Source organism: Trachypithecus francoisi, unplaced genomic scaffold (genome assembly GCF_009764315.1).
Source record: "Trachypithecus francoisi isolate TF-2019V2 unplaced genomic scaffold, Tfra_2.0 Lachesis_group6, whole genome shotgun sequence".
NCBI lineage: Eukaryota > Metazoa > Chordata > Mammalia > Primates > Cercopithecidae > Trachypithecus > Trachypithecus francoisi.
Genome location: NW_022681471.1, coordinates 80129969 through 80145943, shown reverse-complemented (window position 1 = coordinate 80145943; position 15975 = coordinate 80129969). Strand labels below are relative to the sequence as shown.

Here is a 15975-nt window from a genome sequence, read left to right as displayed (position 1 = left end):
TTCCTTCCCCCTTGCGCTTCCAGGTGAGTCGATGCCTCGCCCTGCTTCAGCTCACGCTGGTCGGGCTGCAGCAGCTGACCAGCACCGATTGTCCGGCACTCCTTAGAGAGATGACCCCAGTACCTCAGTTGAAAATGCAGAAATCACCGGTCTTCTGTGTCACTCGCGCTGGGAGTTGGAGACTAGAGCTGTTCCTATTCGGCCATCTTGCTCCGCACCCCCCACGTTTAATTCTTTAATCCTTCTTGAGTTTATTTTTGTATATGGTGTAAGGAAGGTGTCCAGTTTCAGTTTTCTGCATATGGCTAGCCAGTTTTCCCAGCACCATTCATTAAATTGAGAACCCTTTCTCCATTGCTTTTGTCAGGTTTGTCAAAGATCAGATAGTTGCAGATGAGTGACGTTATTTCTGAGACCTCTGTTCTTTTCCATTCATCTATGTATCTGTTTTGGTACCAGTACTATGCTGTTTTGGTTACTGTAGCCTTGTAGTATATTTTGAAGTCAAGTAGTGTGATGCCTCCAGCTTTGTTCTTTTTGTTTGAGATTGACTTGTCTATATGGGCACCTCTTTTGGTTTCCTATGAAATTTAAAGTAGGTTTTCCTAATTCTGTGAAGAAAGGCATTGGTAGCTTGATGGGGATAGCATCGAATCTATAAATTACTTTGAGCAGTATGGCCATTTTCATGATATTGATTTTTCCTATCCATGAGCATGCAATGTTTTTCCATTTGTTTGTGTCCTCTCTTATTTCCTTGAGCAGTAGTTTGTAGTTCTCCTTTAAGAGGTCCTTCACATCCCTTCTAAATTGTATTCCTAGATATTTTATTCTCTTTGTAGCAATTGTGAATGGGAGTTCACTCATAATTTGTCTCTCTGTTTATCTATTATTGGTGTATAGGAATGCTTGTGATTTTTGTACATTGATTTTGTATCCTGAGAATTTGCTGAAGTTGTTTATCAGCTTAAGGAGACTTGGGCTGAGATGATGGGGTTTTCTAAATATACAATCATGTCATCTGCAAACAGAGACAATTTGACTTCCTCTCTTCCTATTTGAATACCCTTTATTTATTTCTCTTGCCTGATTGCCCTGGCCAGAACTTCCAATACTATGTTGAATAGGTGAGAGAGGGGATCCTTGTCTAGTACCAGTTTTCAAAGGGAATGCTTCCAGCTTTTGCCCATTCACTATGATATTGGCTGTGGGTTTGATATAAATAGCTGTTTTATTTTGAGATACATTCCATGAATACCTACTTTATCGAGAGTTTTTAGCATGAAGGATGTTAATATTTCTTGAAGGCCTGTTCTGCATCTGTTGAGATAATCATGTGGTTATTGTCATTTGTTCTGTTTATGTGATTAAGTTTATTGATTTGCATATGTTGAATCAGCCTTGTGTCCTAGGGATGAAGCCATCCTGATCGTGGTGGATAAGCTTTTTGATGTGCTGCTAGATTCAGTTTGCCAGTATTTTATTAAGAATTTCGCATCGATGTTCATCAGGGATATTGGCCTGAAATTTTCTTTTTTTGTTGTGTCTCTGCTAGGTTTTGGTATCAGGATGATGCTGGCCTCATAAAATGAGTTTGTGAGGAGTCCCTCTTTTTCTATTGCCTGGAATAGTTTCAGAAGGAATGGTACCAGCTCCTCTTTGTACCTCTGCTAGAATTCACCTGTAATTCCATCTGGACCTGGGTTGTTTTTTGGGTGGTAGGCTATTAATTACTGCCTGAATTTCAGAACTTGATTTGGTCTATTCAGGGATTCAACTTCTTCCTGGTTTAGTGTTGGTAGGGTGTAGGTACACCGGAATTTTTCAATTTCTTCTAGATTTTCTAGTTTATTTGCATAGAGGTGTTTAGAGTATTCTCTGATGGTACAAACTACACTTTTGAGGTATATGCTTGTGAGGTATATGGGAGTTATCAACTTGAGGGAAACAGAATAGAGGGAGCTCAAATTTCACAATGAATTATTTGAAAAGGCTTTTAAAAATCTATTCTGTGGGACATATGTAACTTATACATTGTCCTAATTCCCTATAACTGGAAATGAATTTTGTTTTTCCACTTTAATGTGAAAGACTCTAATTTTTTTTTTTTTTTTTTTTTTTTGAGACAGAGTCTCGATCAAGACCATCCTGGCTAACACGGTGAAACCCCATCTCTACTAAAAATACAAAAAAAAAAAAAAAGCTAGCCGGGCAAGGTGGCGGGCGCCTGTAGTCCCAGCTACTCCAGAGGCTGAGGCAGGAGAAGATTCTAATTTTTATGACATCCTTTATCAAATCTTACTTTGAGACAAATGGATTAAAAGGTTATTATGATAGCAATATGTTGCTATGTTAATAGTATGCTTGGACCACTATGAACAGGCCTAATAGCTATGAAGACTGACAACAATGTGCTGGCTACAAGGACTTCACAATTTGTAAAGGTAGCCTGGACAAAAACACCGTTTTACACTTTATTCTTTCATTGTTAAGTTTCATGGTACATGCCTATAATAAGATGCTAAAAGAACAAATCTTACTTAGAAGGAAATTTAGTGAGTACATTTACATACTCTTAAAAAATGTCTTGCCCAACTTTGAAAAATTGTATTTTAAATACAAAATAATACATACTATAAAAATCAAATCATACCTAGATATACGAGGGGAAAATGTGAAAGCCTCATTTCAACTTCCTCTGATATGAATCCTATCCCTCAAAGGCAATCACTTTTAAACGTTTGGAACATATTATCTCTGTCTGCAAATACACACAAATAAATAAGCTTTTTCCTACTTGAGTGCTATCATTTTGTTCTATGATTTGCTTTCTTTACTAGTCGATATAACAGACATCTTTCCATGTCACTACACTACTACTACTCCTCCCTCATTCTCTTGCAACATTGTATAGTATTGCAGTGGGAATTCCTCAACAATGTATTTGACCATTTCCGATTGATGGGCACTTAGGCTATGTCAAACATTTTAGCTTCTACCAACCATGCTACAATGAACATTCTTATACATTATCAATGTAGAATATTATAAAAATATCCCTAAAAAAGGATGAGTTCATGTCCTTTGTAGGGACATGGATGCAGCTGGAAACCATCATTCTCAGCAAACTATCGCACGAACAGAAAACCAAACACCGCATGTTCTCACTCATAGGTGGGAATTGAACAATGAGATCACCTGGACGCACGAAGGGGAACATCACACACTGGGGCCTATTGTGGGGAGGGGGGAGGGGGAGGGATAGCATTAGGAGATATTCCTAATGTAAATGACGAGATAATGGGGGCAGCACACCAACATGGCACATGTATACCTATGTAACAAAACTGCACGTTGTGCACATGTACCCTAGAACTTAAAGTATAATAAAAAAAAATCTATCTCCTATAAGTAATGACTATTAAATCCTCAATGAGGTCCAGATAATTTGGTTTCCTTGCTTGAAAGGGACAAATATGCAGAGATGCCTTCACGAGCAATATTAAGTAGCATATTTATGATGATGATGATGGTAATGAGGATGATAATGGTAACTAATATTTACTGAATACCCACGTCTGGCACTTTGTATTTATAAACTTATTTACTTGTCACAAAATAGCCTGTGAGGTTGGCACTGCCATATTTCCTCAATTCTAAGATTCACATCTTTTGAGATTTTTGGATTGGGGTGCTGGATTGGTAAGTATAATGCAAATATTCCAAAATTCGGAAAAAAAAATCTAAAACCCAAACACTTCTTGTCCCAAACATTTCAGATAAGTGATATTCAGCCTCTAGTTACTGGTTGTGGCAGCATACAGTATTGCTCTCATTTCATAAATGAGGAAACTGAGATTCAGAGAACTTAAGTGCTCTATTCAACATCAGACATTTAGTAAATGACAATAATGGGACACTCACCCAGGGAATCTGACTTGAGTTTGTACTTTTAATTCCTTTTCCTGAAGTGCATGAAGTTATAGTAAGAAGGTAGAACAAATGTTGAGTACCAATCCCCCATGCATACACCACACACATCAAAATGTAACACTGATTATAAATACCTAGATGATTTACAGATGGTTTTTAGTTTTATTCTTCTGCAATTTTCCAGTTTTCTATACTGAATTTTTTTTAACATATTGTAGGAAGTCTTGAACTCATACAAAACTAGAGAGAATAATATTCATGAACTCCCCCATATACCCATTACTGAGCTTCAACAATTATTAATTCATCTATTCCTGGACCCATTAGCCAACACTTATTATTTCCAAGCAAATTCCATGCTTCATATTACACCATATGTAAATATTTCTGAATTAATCTCTAAAGACAATGATTTTAAAAACCATGATCCTATTACCTCAGGTAAAAATTAATAATTATTTAATATCATAACATATCCAGTGTTCAGATATTCCCAATTGTCTCTTTTTTTAATCTTTCAATATTGAGAAAATTTGTCTTAGGTGAAAGTTACAAAAAATTTGTAAAAAAAGTACAGAACTTTCTTGAATACTCTTTTCTGCTTCTCCTAATATTACCTGTAGGATCATAATTTAAACTACTACTTAAATCAGCAAATTAAAATTGAAACAGTACTATTAACTGATCGACAGATCTTATCAGAATTTCAGCAGTTTTCCCACTGATTTTCTTTCCATGGTTCAATTGCAAACCAGGATCCCATATTGCTTTCAGTTGTCATACCTCCTTAGTCTCCTCCAGTCAATGACAGCCCCTCAGTCTTTCTATATCTTTCATGACCTTGATACTCTAAAGTAGTATGGTATGCCAAGTAGTTATTTTCACAATGTCTTTGTAAAAATAAATAAACAGTGGTGTTGCCTCATGAGTTAATTTTGGCAAGAACACCACGGAGGTGATGTTATTTCCTTCTCAGTGCATAGTATCAGAAGGCGCACAAGGTTCACATGTCTTTTATTGGTGACTGGTGACGATGACTTTAATAATTTGGTTTAAAGTGGTTTCTACCAGGTTTCTCCATTGTAAAGTTACTATATTTTCCTTGCAATTAATACGCATCTTGTGGGGAGACAGTCTGAGACTACACAGATATCCTATGTCTCATCTTTCCACGCACTAATTTTAGCATCCATTGATGATTCTTGTCTGTTAAAAATGTTTATGTGATTTGTGCTTAATGGTAGCTATTTCCATCACTTTTGTACTTTTTTTTTTTTCTTTTTTTTTGAGATGGAGTCTCGCTCTGTCACTCAGGCTGGAGTGCAGTGGCGCGATCTTGGCTCACTGCAAGCTCTGCCTCCCGGGTTCACGCCATTCTCCTGCCTCAGCCTCCCAAGTAGCTGGGACTACAGGTGCCTGCCGCCACACCCGGCTAATTTTTTGCATTTTTATTAGAGACGGGGTTTCACCGTGTTAGCCAGGATGGTCTCGATCTCCTGACCTCGTGATCCACCCACCTCGGCCTCCCAAAGTGCTGGGATTACAGGCGTGAGCCACCGCACCCGGCCACTTTTGTACATTTTAATTGAAATTCATCTGCAAGAAGAGCTGTTTCCCAAATCTTAACTTTATTATTCATTTATTTATTTATATGACTATAGATTTATGGGTATCTATTGTATTATATTATAATCCAAGACTATTACTATTTACTTTTTTGTTCAGATTATCACAGATTTGTTGACTGGGAGCTCCTTCAAGCTTTGTCCGTGTCTTTTCAATATGCCCCCATCATTTATTGATCCTTCCTCACGTTTTGGCAACATAAGATGTTTCTGGCTACTCTTGTTTTGTTCCCTACCCCAGGCTTGAAATCAACCGTGACTCCAAAAAGCCCTAATTATTTTTATTGGAAAAAAAAATTTAGAAACCACAATCCAGGCATTAAGTATGATCACAGCTAATGTTTTGTCATTGTTTCTAGGTCCTCTCAGTTACAAAGCTAGGAAATATATGTATGTATACACCCACACAATATCCACATCTACATTTATTTCTATATCTATCCTTATGTGTGCACGTATGTATACTAATATATACATATTTACATATTGATAATGTTCTTATATTTATATTTATATATACATATATACAACATATACATATATACACACATTTATACTGATATCTCTGATTCTAATTCACATAGTTCATTTCAGCCTTCTCCCTTTCCTTGTTTGTAACTCCTTTTACGAAACCTCTTATTACTCACAACATTTGTTTAGTGCTAATATACCCATTAAGTAATTATAAAATTGTTAACACACGCCAATGTAAAAAACAACTTTCTTCACTAGAGTACAACTGCTGTGTACATTTATTTTTGTCTTTAGCCTTACAGTATGCATTTTTAATAGTACTTTCCATAGTTACTTTGGTTAGCTTACTTTTTTTCTTCCCCACTCCCTTCAGTGCGGTTATATTACTCATTCGTAATATAGCTAGGTTCACTTGTAATGAATTGCATTGAACTTTTGTTTCTTGCAAAATCATGGTTAATTTTAATTATTTGTTATTTTTGGAGGGTATGTGAAGCAGTCTCATGGCTCTAAGTGTTACGGCCACACAAAAAAGTATATTCACAGAACTGTTGCTCCCCCCTCATTTCTACCATCCCCTTCTCATTCTCTCATTCTTTGCATCCCATACACACTAACTACTGGTAGCCTCTCATTAAGTCTCTGGCTTCCTGTATTTCTTTTGCATAATTAAGCAGATATATGTGTATATTTTACACCTCCTTCATCACATGAAGGGTAACATATTACAGATATTCTTTTGCCTTTAACACTTTTAATTTATGATACGTTCCAGAAATCACTCTGTATTAGCTCATAATGATCTTCCATTTTCTTTTTTACAGTTTCATGCTGCCACACTGTATGAATGTGTCACAGTGTATATGGGTATTTATGTTGTTTTCAACATTTTGCAAATATAAATAATGTTGCATATTCACTGTGCATATTCACTTTTGTATTGTATTGTTGAAAGTGTATCTACAGGGAAAACTTCTAGAAATGGGATTGGTAAGCCAAACGATAAAGCCGTATCATTTGTTAGGTATAGATAGGATACATATAAAAATAAATGTAGATGTGGTTATTTGCATGGGTGTATACATGCATATATTTCCTAGTTTTGTTCTCTGAGAGGACCTAGAAGCAATGCTTTCAAAAGCATTATACTAGCTTGCATTGGTACGAGCAATGTTTTATCTGTCTTAACAATATGCTTGCTTAAATCAGGATCCAGATAAGCTCTATACATTGCAAGTGGTTGATATGGTTTTTAATTCTTTTTTAATCTGTAGGTGTTCTGGACTACTCCAATCCCTGTCTGTCTTTTTTATTTAAATGTATTTGTTTTAAAAACCCATATCTGCATTGTAGAGTTTCCCATAGGCTGGATTTTTCTGACTGCATTCAGTGATGTCATTTGTCATGTAATTCTGTGCTTTGCATTTCCCATAAATTATTAAATTTAGAGGCTTGATCAGATTTGAGTGAACTTTTCTGGCAAAAATATTTAATAGAAGGTATTGTGTACCTTACTAAAAGGCACCTTGTGACTGGCAACCTAAAAATTTTTAAAATAGTTTATTATGTACCTTAAAGATATATTTTTAAGATGAGGAAAAAATGAAGAAAAACATTTCGTATGTGTGCCACCACATATACGCTACTTCAGAAATAATGTATTATTATATTTTATCTGGTAATAAAATTGACATATATTCATCTCAAAAAATGGTGAGTAGAACAGTAGATGCTGCTAGACAACAATTAGGATGGCTTCCTGACTCATAAGGAGTACCTAATGGTTATGTCTACGTTATTTAACCTGCCTTCACAGCCACCTGTGACTCAAGCTAGCAATCAGAATCTCTTCACTGGAAATTTAAAACTTGGAGACACAAAGAGAGAAATCATGTTAATAGCAGCACTTTAGAAAGAAAATACAGAAAATTATTGTTGCTAACATCCTTAAACAAAGGAGGGCCCTATTCCTGCTTGGGTATTCACTTCTTTGATTCTGAGAGCTAATTAGAACTTCCTCTACCTGACACCAAATCTGCCACTACCTTGATCTTGGACTTCCCAAACTCCATAACTGTGAAAAATAAATTTCTGTTCCTTATAAGTGATTCAGTTTGTGTTTTTAATTATAGCAGCCCAAACAAACTAAGACATCAACAAAACAGAACCTTAGCAACTACAATCCTAGTCTCTGATAAAACAGACTTTAAACCATCAAAGATCAAAAGAGACAAAGAAGGCCATTACAGAATGGTAAAGGGATCAATTCAACAGGAAGAGCTAACTCTCTAAATATATATGCACCCAATACAGGAGCACCCAGATTCATAAAGCAAGTCCTTACAGACTTGCAAAGAGACTTAGACTCCCATACAATAATAATGGGAGACTTCAACACTCCACTGTCAACATTAGACAGATCAACGAGACAGAAAGTTAACAAGGATGTCCAGGATTGAACTCATCTCTGCACCAAGCGGACCTAATAGACATCTATAGAACTCCCCACCCAAATCAACAGAATATACATTCTTCTCAGCACCACATCGCACTTATTCCAAAATTGACCACATAATTGGAAGTAAAGCACTCCTCAGCAAATGTACAAGAACAGAAATTATAACAAACTGTCTCTCAGACCACAGTGCAATCAAACTAGAACTCAGGACTAAGAAACTCAATCAAAACTGCTCAACTACATGGAAACTGAACAACCTGCTCCTGAATGACTACTGGGTACATAACGAAATGAAAGCAGAAATAAAGATGTTCTTTGAAACCAATGAGAACAAAGATACAACATACCAGAATCTCTGGGACACATTTAAAGCAGTGTGTAGAGGGAAATTTATAGCACTAAATGCCCACAAGAGAAAGCAGGAAAGATCTAAAATGGACACTCTAACATCACAATTAAAAGAACTAGAGAGGCAAGAGCAAACACATTCAAAAGCTAGCAGAAGGCAAGAAATAACTAAGATCAGAGCAGAACTGAAGGAGATAGAGACACAAAAAACCCTCCAAAAAATCAATGAATCCAGGAGTTGGTTTTTTGAAAAGATCAACAAAATTGACAGACCGCTAGCAAGACTAATAAAGAAGAAAAGTGAGGGGAATCAAATAGACGCAATAAAAAATGATAAAGGGGATATCACCACCGACCCACAGAAATACAAACTACCACCAGAGAATACTATAAACACCTCTATGCAAATCAACTAGAAAATATAGAAGAAATGGATAATTCCTGGACACTTACACTCTCCCAAGACTACACCAGGAAGAAGTTGAGTCCCTGAATAGACCAATAGCAGGCTCTGAAATTGAGGCAACAATTAATAGCCTACCCACCAAAAAAAGTCCAGGACCAGATGGATTCACAGCTGAATTCTACCAGAGGTACAAGGAGGAGCTGGTACCATTCCTTCTGAAACTATTCCAATCAATAGAAAAATAGGGAATCCTCCCTAACTCATTTTATAAGGCCAACATCATCCTGATACCAAAGCCTGGCAGAGACACAACAAAAAAAGAGAATTTTAGACCACTATCCCTGATGAACATTGATGCAAAAATCCTCAATAAAATACTGGCAAACCGGATTCAGCAGCACATCAAAAAGCTTAACCACCATCATCAAGTGGGCTTCATCCCTGGGATGCAAGGCTGCTTCAACATTCGCAAATCAAAAAACGTAATCCAGCATAGAAACAGAACCAAAGACAAGAACCACATGATTATCTCAATAGATGCAGAATAGGCTTTTGACAAAATTCAACAGCCCTTCATGCTAAAAATGCTCAATAAATTCGGTATTGATGGAACGTACCTCAAAATAATAAGAGCTATTTATGACAAACCCACACCCAATATCATACTGAATGGGCAAAAACTGGAAAAATTCCCTTTGAAAACTGGCACAAGACAGGGATGCCCTCTCTCACCACTCCTATTCAACATAGTGTTGGAAGTTCTGGCTAAGGCAATCAGGCAACAGAAAGAAATCAAGGGGATTCAGTTAGGAAAAGAAGAAGTCAAATTATCCCTGTTTGCAGATGACATGATTGTATATTTAGAAAACCCCATCGTCTCAGCCCAAAATCTCCTTAAGCTGAGAAGCAACTTCAGCAAAGTCTCAGGATACAAAATGAATGTGGAAAAATCACAAGCATTCTTATACACCAGTAACAGACAAGCAGAGAGCCAAATTAGGAATGAAATTCCATTCACAATTGCTTCAAAGAGAATAAAATACCTAGGAATCCAACTTACAAGGGATGTAAAGGACCTCTTCAAGGAGAACTACAAACCACTGCTCAGTGAAATCAAAGAGGACATAAGCAAATGGAAGAAAATACCATGCTCATGGATAGGAAGAATCAATATCGTGAAAATGGCCATACTGCCCAAGGTATTTATAGATTCAATGCCATCCCCATCAAGCTACCAATGAGTTTCTTCACAGAATTGGAAAAAAGGCTTTAAAGTTCATATGGAACCAAAAAGAGCCCGCATTGCCAAGACAATCCTAAGTCAAAAGGACAAAGCTGGAGGCGTCACGCTACCTGACTTCAAACTATACTACAAGGCTACAGTAACCAAAACAGCATGGTACTGGCACCAAAACAGAGATATAGACCAATGGAACAGAACAGAGTCCTCAGAAATAATACCACACATCTACAGCCATCTGATCTTTGACAAACCTGAGAGAAACAAGAAATGGGGAAAGGATTCCCTATTTAATAAATGGTGCTGGGAAAATTGGCTAGCCATAAGTAGAAAGCTGAAACTAGATCCTTTCCTTACTCCTTATATGAAGATTAATTCAAGATGGATTAGAGACTTAAATGTTAGACCTAATACCATAAAAACCCTAGAAGAAAACCTAGGCGATACCATTGAGGACATAGGCATGGGCAAGGACTTCATGTCTAAAACACCAAAAGCAACGGCAGCAAAAGCCAAAATGACAAATGGGATCTCATTAAACTAAAGAGCTTTTGCACAGCAAAAGAAACTACCATCAGAGTGAACAGGCAACCTACAGAATGGGAGAAAATTTTTGCAATCTACTCATCTGACAAAGGGCTAATATGCAGAATCTACAAAGAACTCAAACAATATACAAGAAAAAAACAAACAAACCATCAAAAAGTGGGGAAAGGATATGAACAGACATTTCTCAAAAGAAGACATCCATACAGCCAACAGACACATGAAAAAATGCTCGTCATCACTCGCCATCAGAGAAATGCAAATCAAAACCACAATGAGATACCATCTCACACCAGTTAGAATGGCAATCATTAAAAAATCAGGAAACAACAGGTGTTGGAGAGGATGTGGAGAAATAGGAACACTTTTACACTGATGGGGGGATTGTAAACTAGCTCAACCATTATGGAAAACAGTATGGCAATTCCTCAAGGATCTAGAACTAGATGTAACATATGACCCAGCCATCCCACTATGGGTATATACCCAAGGGATTATAAATTATTCTACTACAAAGACACATGCACACGTATGTTTATTGCGGCACTATTCACAATAGCAAAGACTTGGAATCAACCCAAATGTCCATCTGTGACAGACTGGATTAAGAAAATGTGGCACATATACACCATGGAATACTATGCAGCCATAAAAAAGGATGGGTTTGCGTCCTTTGTAGGGACATGGATGCAGCTGGAAACCATCATTCTTAGCAAACTATCACAAGAAGAGAAAACCAAACACCGCATGTTCTCACTCATAGATGGGAACTGAACAATGAGATCACTTGGACTCGGGAAGGGGAACATCACACACTGGGGCCTATCATGCGGAAGGGGGAGGTTGGAGGGATTGCATTGGGGAGTTATACCTGATATAAATGATGAATTGATGGGTGCTGATGAGTTGATGGGTGCAGCACACCAACATGGTATAAGTATACATATGTAACAAACCTGCACGTTATGCACATGTACCCTAGAACTAAAGTATAATAAAAATAAAAATAAATAAATAAATAAATAAATAAAAAAGAAATAATTTACCCAAGATGCTATGGGATAGTAATGGGAATCAGATCACCTAACACCCACTAAAAGATTGTACACAATAGTTCCTTCATTATCTTAGTTCTGTGGTACCTTGTAATTTTGGAAATATATCTTCTCTGATGCTAACATGGAAGGAAAAGTAAGGGCTCAGAAAACTAAACAATATAGTAGTAAACTAGGTAAGCTTCTTCTAATACCACAACTCACTGCACAAAACAATAAAGCCCATAAATAACATCATTGGGTACAGGCTATTTCTTGCCTGTACTTTTTCAAAAAATCTCTATGCTAGCTATTGAACAGATAGTTGCACTCCCAGTTTTATTGCAGCACTATTTATAATACCAAAGATATGTAATCAACCTAGGTGCTCATCAGTGGATGAATGGATATAGAAAATATGGCATATATACACAATGAAATATTATTGAACCACAAAAAATAATAGATTCCTGTCATTTACAATAGCATATCTAGAACTGGAGGAAATTATGCTACGTGAAATAAGCCAGGCAAACAGAGACAAATGTCACATGTTCTCACTCATATATGGAAACTAAAATATTCACCTTATGGAGGTAATGAATAGAATGGTGGTTACCAGAGGCTGGGAATTTTAGTTGGGTAGGGGGAATAAAGACAGGTGGTTAACGGGAACAAAAATACAGTTAGATAGAAGGAAGATCTAGTCTAGTGTTCAGTAGTGCAATTGGGCCACTATAGTTAACAACAATTTATTGTACATTTCAAAATAAGCAGAAGAATAGATTGGAATGCTCCTAATACAAAGAAATAATAGTTGATTGAGGTGATGGGTATCCCAGTTACCCAGATTTGATCATTATTCAATTCATGCTTGTATCAAAATATCACATTTACCTCATAAACACATACAACTATTATGCATACATAAAATTAAAAAATTAAAATATGTATGCTAGTTATGCTTTCCAGTTTAGGCCAAAGTCATCTCTTTTATGACAGGAAGATGGGAAATGAGTGCAATCGTTGAAAGTTAATTTATTTCAAACTCTTTACACAGCTTCTTCATTCATGCCTCACAATATCCTGAGAATTAGGTAGCCATTATTCCCATTTTACAACTGATAAAATAGAAGTATTGCTAGGTCTGGCATGGTGGCTCACACCTGTCATACAGCACTTTAGGAGGCCGAGGCAGGTAGGTGTATCACTTGAGCTCAGAATTTTGAGACCAGCCTTGGCAACATGGTGAAACCCCGTCTCTACAAAAACATACAAAAATTAGTCAGGCATGGTGGCAGGTGCCTGTAGTCCCAGCTACTCAGGAGGCTGAGGTGAGAGGACTGCTTGAGTCCGGGAGGCAGAGGTTGAAGTGAGCAGAGATTGTGCCACTGCACTTCAGCCTGGGTGACAGAGTGAGACATTGTCTCAAAAAAAAGTGAAATAACTTTTCCAAAGTAATCCATCAAATAATTCATAGAGCAAGGAAATGCATTACAATGTCCATTAACATAAATACATGTACTAAAAACTGAAATAACCAAAGTAGTCATTCATAAAATGGAAAAATAAATTGTGGTAGAGGTATACATTAGAAACAATACAGTATGGAAAATAAATTAACTGTTAATAAAAGTTATCAACATAAAGCTCACAACCATATTTTGACTAAAAACAAGTTTAGAAGAATATATGCAGTATACCATTATATTAGACTTTAAAGGAAGTAAAATGATACTATATATTTCTGAGATATAAATGTACATGTGGTAATAAATTAAAAAATTATTCATAGAAAAAATAAACACCAAATTCATGATTGGAGTAATGGAATTAAGGAAGGTTACACAGAAGATCTCAGCTGTATTGATCAAATTTTTACTTGTTAAACTGAGCTAAGGCTACAATGGTATTGGTTGAATTTTTCTTTACAATCTTGTGTATTGCTTAATATGTAATACCTTAAAAAAGAAAGTAAATGGTATTTGGAGTATAAAAATTAATGTTGAAATAAATGTACATGGATCTTTAAGAAAAAAAGAAAGAGAGAAAGTTGGGGAAGGACGTTGAGAAGGAAAGCAGAAGAGGGGAGGAAAAACAAATGTTACAATTCCACTACCCAGAGATTTTCATTGCTAGTTGTTTTGTTCATAATTTCTTACAGTATTTTTTCTGTTCACATAGAAGTATGTATTCACATATATTGTAAAGAAACATTTGATAATATTATGACTACTACTAGAAAACCTATTTTGTAACTTATTTCGCAGGCACCAAATCAGTGCCATTTAAAAGGGCTGTATTCTATCCAATCATATTGTTATACCACAATTTATTTTACCAGTTCACTATTGATGGGCACTTAGATTATTTCCAAAGTGTGTTATTACAAATAATGCTGCAATTAACACATTATATATGTATGTGCATGCCTGTGTGTATTTTCAGTGTTGAAAAAAATTTCCTAAGCGTAGAATTTCTAGGTAAAAGGCTAAGAAGTTTACAAGTTTGTTACATATGCCAAATAGCCCAACAATAAATGATTATACTAATTTACACACTTAACAATACTGTAATTGAGTGCCAGTGTCCCCAAACTCTGCACAACACAGGGCATAAACAATCTTTTTATTCTCTTGTCAATCATAATCTGCTATTCCGTTTTTTCATGTGCATTTATTAGTGAAGCTGTCACTTTTTAAACGTTTACTCACCATACTTGGAAAACTTCTGATTTTTTGCCATTTGGTTAACGTTTTTGAAGTTTTAATTATTATGGATATATAATAGTTGTACATATTTATGGGGTACATGTGATATTTTGATTATAACATACAATGTGTAATAATCAAATCAGAGTAGTTGGTATATCCATCACCTCAAGCATTTATCATTTCTTTGTGTTAGAATCATCTCAATTCCGGTTTTCAGTTATTTTGAAATATATAATAAATTATTGTTAACTATAGTCGTCCTGTTATGCTACCAAACACGAAATCACAAATACCAGGAAAGTTAACAGAGAACTGGATCAGGAGCCAAAATGTTTACATTCGAATTAAGGCTCTGGAGGAATAAAAATGCATAACCAGGAAAAGAAAGAACAAGAATAATGGGGACATAGGGGGTGAGAGAGAAGGAGAAAAACGAGAAGAAAAAGCCATGTAAGGAAACGGAATTTGCGCCTCAGGGTCCCCCTCCCCCTCTGTCCTGTTCCAGACACCTATTCTCATGCCCGCACTCCCACTCCTGCACCCCTGGCGTCCTGCTAACTGGTCTGGCTTCCTTCCCTCTGGAAAAAGGCAAATTATACAATAAAGGGAGGATGAGTCCTAGCTCATCCCCACTTCTTGTCTCCTGCCAGGTATTCAAATACAACTTACCACGCAGTCACCACCATCCAACTGCATGTCACTCTCCACTTCGCCACGGTCTGAACTCTTGGCCACAAGATCTAAGCCTTCCGGATGCCCCAGCCAGTTCAGGCTGCCGGTCTCTTGTCCTTAAGCCTTTGCCGAGGCAGTCCGCTTACCTGATGCCAGCACACCAGGTCCCCCACCACCCACTGGAAGCACAGGCCCCAGCTCAGGTCAGGTTCTGGCACCTAGAGTCCTCAGGTTCTCACGTGACTTAGTTTCCCAGGCAATAGCGCTTTTCTCCCGGATGTAGCAGTCAGCTGAAAAGGAGAGAGTGCTTCTTAAAGTTAACCCTCAAACCACCATGGTCAGTGAATGCAGAATAAACCCGCTGAGAGTTTCATCTATTTCTATGACATTATGCTGGAAATTATAAAGAAAAGGGATGAAAAAAACTGAAGACTTTTCACCACCAACAGCACACAGATCTGCATTATTAGGATTCTTAAAATGAGTATGCGTTGTTTTTATAATTAAACTAACAAAAGGAAAATA

At 36.7% G+C, this 15975-nt stretch overlaps 1 long non-coding RNA gene across 1 annotated transcript in view; it reads right to left on the bottom strand.

Moving 5' to 3' along the window:
• Window positions 1-15740, bottom strand: part of LOC117077924 — a 118274-nt gene extending 102534 nt beyond the window's left edge. The window contains exon 1 of the long non-coding RNA XR_004434870.1: window positions 15448-15740. This is a non-coding gene — a long non-coding RNA (uncharacterized LOC117077924). The remainder of the gene's footprint in view (window positions 1-15447) is intronic.
• Window positions 15741-15975: the final 235 nt, after the last annotated feature.